Source organism: Piliocolobus tephrosceles, chromosome 8, assembly GCF_002776525.5.
Source record: "Piliocolobus tephrosceles isolate RC106 chromosome 8, ASM277652v3, whole genome shotgun sequence".
Classification (NCBI taxonomy): Eukaryota; Metazoa; Chordata; class Mammalia; order Primates; family Cercopithecidae; genus Piliocolobus; species Piliocolobus tephrosceles.
In genome coordinates, this window is record NC_045441.1 from 61,143,580 (window position 1) to 61,149,411 (window position 5,832).

The following is a 5,832-nucleotide window of genomic DNA, read 5'->3' on the forward strand; positions in this document are numbered from 1 at the left end:
TGTTTGTTCATATCTTCTATTTCTTCGCTGATTTTTTCCTACTTGTTCTATCAATTGAGTGTTAAAATCTCCAAATATGACTATGAGATTTTCCATTTCTTTTTGTAATTCCATCCATTTTTGCCTCATATGCTTGAAATTCTGTTATGATAAGTTTCCACATTTATGGTTGCTCATGTATTTGTATCAATTTATCTATTGTTCTATAGAAAATTACACAAAAGTAAGTGGCTTGGAATAACAACATTTACAGTTGTACCGTCTCTGAAGATCAGGAATCTAGGTGCAGCTTAGGTAGGTCCTTTATTGCAATCAAAGTGTTGGGTAGGTCTGTAGTCATTTCAAGGCTTGACTGCTCAAGAATCTGCTTCAAGGATCACTCATATGACTAATAGCAGGATTCATTCTCTCATTGGTTGTTGGATTGAGGGCACTAATTTCTCACTGCCTGTGGGTCTGAGGCTGCCTCAACCTTTTGTTTTGTAGGTATTTACAATGTAACAGCATGCTGTCTTTTTTTTTTTTTTTTTTTTGTCTTAAAACATACAAGCAGAGAAGGAAATAGATATAGATGGATATATAGAAAATAGATATATAGATAGATAAATGATAGATAGATGATAGATACAGATAGATATAGATATAGATTGATAGGTGATAGAATGTGTATCTATATACCTTACAAACCCCACAAGAAAATGTCATAACTTTTGCTTTAAACAGTTTCATGGTTTATAAATAAATTAAGAGGAAAGACAAAAAGAAGAAATGGTATATTGAATTAACCCAGATATTAACCATTTCTGGTGTTCTTTATTCCTTTCTTAAAATACATGTATTTTTTTTCTCATTTTCTTGTAGTTCAGGTCTGATACACATTAATTCTTAGTCTTGTCTATCTTAACATGTCTTTGTTTTGCCTTTACTTTTGAAGGATATGTTAGCACTATGTAGAATTTTGGGGTTTTTGTTTCTTTAAGCACTTAAAATACAGCATTCCACTGTAATACAGCATTCCACTGTTTTCTTTTTCCCATAGATCCTGGTACAAAGTCATTGATTTCTATACATAACATGCCATTTTTCTTTGTTTTCAAGAGATGTTCTTTATCTTCGGGTTTTAAAACTCAACTTTGCCTTCTTGTGCTTCATTGTTTGTTTATGTTAACTCTGCTTTGTGTTCATTTAGCATCCCAAATTTTCTCAAATTTTATTTTTCTGTTCAATTTTTTATCCCCTTCTTCTTTTACTCCAATTATACTTATATTTGACCATTTGATATTATTTAACAGGTCTGTAAGGCTTCATTCTCTTTCTAAAGTTTTATTTTATTCATAAATGATATATAATAATTGTTCATATTTATGAAATACAGTGTGATGTTTTAATACATGTATTTATTATATAACGATCAAGTCAGCTAACTAGGACATTCATCACTGTAAACATTTATCATTTCTTTCTGCTGATAACATTCAAAATCCTCTCTTCTAGCTATCCTGAAATGTATAATTCATTATAATTAGCTACAGTCACTCTAATCATTTTTAAAATGTCTTGTTTATTACAGATGTTAATTTTTACTGATGTGTATTTTCAAATTAACTTACTCTTTCCTTTCTTTTAAACTTACTTTTTCTTTGCCATGTCCATTTAGGTATGAAACCCTTCCAGTGTTTTTTGTTCTTTGATTTTTTTTTAATATCCAAACATATTTTTAACTTCTAGAATTTCCATTTGGCTATTTTTATTGCTTTTATTACCTGCTAACATTTCCCAGTTCCCTACTGAAATATTAACTGGTTAAAAAGTACTCTGTTTTAATTCATTAAGGATAGTTATAATTACTCTCTTAAAATCTTTATGTGTTAGTTCCAACATGTGGTTTATTTTGTGGTCAGAATCAATATTTTCTCTTAAGAATACTGTCTATTTTCTTGGTTCATCATTGAACAATGTTTTATTATGCCTAGAATATTATAAATGTTAAGTTGTGAAGATTATTGATTCTCTCATTTTTCTCTAGTAAACATAATTTATTTCATTTTAGCTGCTAATTTTCTTGGTTGTGCTGGAACTGCAAATTCTGTTTCTTACATAGAAATTCTGGTCTGTTTACATCTTTGAGCCAGTTACATGCATGTGTAGTGGCGGGGGTCTACCAAAGATTGGAGATCTATTCTGTGGTTTCTTCCTTTACAAGTGTTCCCTATTCTCAGAGGCATTGACAGTTTTCTAGATTCAATTTCCTGGTTATCTCAGCCACAAAGACTCTGTGCCATGGCCCTGCCATGGCTGGATGCATTATACAGCCTGCATCTAGGCCTAGACTGAAAACCACAGAGTTGGGGAGTTATTTGTACAGCTCCCCCTTTACTATCACTGCCTTCTAATTAGAATGGTAAAACTACTTGTTTCATTGTAACTATTTATATGGTCGGGGTTGATCCTATCATCTTGATATTTGTTTTTTATTTGTCTCAACTATTCTTTGTTCTTTTTTCATCCCTTCTTTAAATCAGTATAGTAATGTCTAGTATTCATCTCCATTTTTAGCTAATTTTCTGTTTCTTTTTATCATCATTTCTTAGTAGTTGCTCTAGCTTAGGACTGATAATTGCATCTTTAACTTACCATAACTAATTTGAAATAATATCATAATATAATATAAGAAACTTACAACAGTCTATCTCTTTCTTGTTCTTTGTATTGACTGTGCTATTGCTGTCATAAATTATAAATGTGTTATAAACTCCAAAATATGTTATTATATTCTCTTTTTGTAGCCAATTATTTATTAAATAACTAAGGTGAAAACATTGTTTACAATTACCCACATGTATACCTTTATGATATTCAGCATTCTTTTGTGTAAGTCTAAGTTTTCTTCTGGTATATTTTTAATTCTGCTTGAAGAATATTTATTTTAACACTGTTTTTTTAGTATTTATTTATTTTTTATTTTTAGAGGGAGTCTTGCTCTGTCACCCAGGCTGGAGTACAGTGGCATGATCTCAGCTAACTACAACCTCTGCTTCACTGCCTCAGCCTGCCAAGTAGCTGGGATTACAGGTGCCCACCACTATACCCAGCTAATTTTTGTACTTTTTGTAGAGAAGGGGTTTCACCATGTTGGCCAGGCTGGTTTCAAACTCCTGACCTCAGGTGATCCACTCACCTTGGCCTCTCAAAGTGCTGGAATTATAGGAATGAGGCACCACACCCAGCCTACTTCAACAATATCTTATGTTAGAAAATTCTCTCAGCTTTTTTCAGTCGGAAGAAGTCTGTTTCCCTTTTATTTTTAAGTTATTTTTGCTAGGTGTATAATTCTAGCTTAATAGGTTTTTGGGTTTTTTTGGTTTTGCAAAATATTTCATTACTTTAAAATGTTATTCACTTGTTCTCTGGCTTGAATAATTTTAGATTAGAAGTCTAGAATTGTTGCCTTTGTTCCTATCCACCTAGTGTGTCCTTTTTCTTTTGGCTGCTTTTAAGTTTTAATTCTTATCATTGGTTTTCAGCTATTTAATTGTGATATGCCTTGGTGAGGTTATCCTATCTGAAATAATTTGTGTATATCCTACTTGTAGTGTATTGAGCTTATTGGGTTTGTAGTTTTCACCAAATTTGGAAAATAATTGACCATTATTATCACTTCAAATACTTTCATATAGCCCTGTAGAATTGCACCCTACAATTGTGCAGCTTGGAATTTAGCAACAGGCTCGAGAAATCCTTATGGAGATTTATGGATCTCTCTATGAAATACCCTCATCTCCCTGAAAATATTGGCTACCTCAATGTCTTAGTCAGTTGGAGCTGCTATAACAACATACCATGGACTGGGTGACTTAACAAAAACCTACTTTTCACAGTCCTGGAAACTGAGAAATTCTAGATCAAGGTGCCAGCAGATTTGGTATCTGGTGAGGGCCCACTTGCTGATCTGCTGTCTTCTCATTGTATCCTCACATGGTAGAGAGTGAACACTAGACTCTTTCTCCTCTTCTAAGAGAACTAATTCTGTCATGGAAGCTCCTCATGATCTCATCAAACCTAATTACCTCCCAAAGGCCCCACCTCCTAATACCATCACATTGGGGTTTAGGGTTTCAACATTTGAGTGTGAGGAAGGAAGGGAAACAAACATGCAATCCACAACACACAGTCCCTGGTAACTCTGCGATTTGTCTCTGAAATTCTGTAAGACCACCATTCTCTGCCTGGTACCCTTCTTCTTGGATCATTATATGTTAAGGGCCTGTAATAAGAAAACAAGCACAGCAAACCTTCTTACTCTCTTACCAAGGATCACAGTTCTGTGCTGCCTACTGTGCAGTATCTGAACACTATTATATTGTTTATGCAGTTGAAGAGTAAGTCCAGTCCAGCTTTCTTTATAATGGCCAGGAGTGGAAATACCCATATATTTCATTAAACATTAGAATTTACTATAAACTATCTGTTTGTTTACATGTTTACAGGTTATTAATAATCAGAAACTATTTTGAACATAAATGAGAAAATGTGCTAAATACAGTATTAAATATGATACTTTCTTTGATTAATTTCCACAAGCACTGAAATTACTATTGGATACTGACTTCTGAGCTGCATTATTACTAAAAGCCAAGAAAAGGCAGAAGATAAATTCAGGTTTTATTATAACTGTTTCTTGACCATTAAATTAAAAAAAATACACCAGATGTGGGCTATTTTTCTTTTTTAGCAAAACTACTTCATCAAATCCTAGGTAGATCCAATATTTTTTAACTACACTGACAAGAGTATTAAATATCAGATGAACTTCTAGCTAAATGATTGAAATCATTTTATGATTTTTTTTTCTAATTTTTTGTACTGCATTGGCAATTCAGCCCAGTGACCACGATTACCATATAAATTTTGCTTATAATAGCTTAGATACATTAAATCAGACTTTAAAATTAATCGTTTCACATTTTTAGCTTTTTCAGTAACTCTATATTAATGTGGCAGTATTGATAATTTTGTCAACTGACTTTATTAACACAGGAGGCATCAGTGTACTGTCTGCCCATCCCTGGATTTTCTTTCATCCAGATATTAAAATTTCCATAATCTAATTTGGGTAAGTGGGTGAATGAGAGAACCTCAGAATCCTTGAATATTTATTGTAAGTGCTTCTTAGGTCCTTAAAGATAGCCACTATAAAGATGTTTTCTTTTATTAAGGCATTTAATAAGAATTATTTTGAGGCTACTCACATTCACTTGTATCATGCATAAGCCAGCAGATGGCAAACTTGAGATTTTTTGTGCTATTGCTCTTGTCAAAGTTGTGGAAATACTGAATTATCTATCAATGGATCTCATGAATAGCTCTTTTGGTGTACTATGGTGTTAGAAAAATCAAATTCAGAGATTGTGGAGCTACTGGTGTTTGGATAGTGCTGTGCTTTATATGACTTTTTCTTGATTTATAGTTTTATCCTACAGTTATTTGTCTAGCAAATAATTTGGAGGGATAATTATGATAAGAATCATAGGCCGGGCGCGGTGGCTCAAGCCTGTAATCCCAGCACTTTGGGAGGCCGAGACGGGTGGATCACGAGGTCAGGAGTTCGAGACCATCCTGGCTAACACGGTGAAACCCCATCTCTACTAAAAATACAAAAAACTAGCCGGGTGAGGTGGCGGGCGCCTGTAGTCCCAGCTACTCAGGAGGTTGAGGCAGGAGAATGGCGTAAACCTGGGAGGCGGAGCTTGCAGCGAGCTGAGATCTGGCCACTGCACTCCAGCCTGGGCGACAGAGCAAGACTCCGTCTCAAAAAAAAAAAAAAAAAAAAAA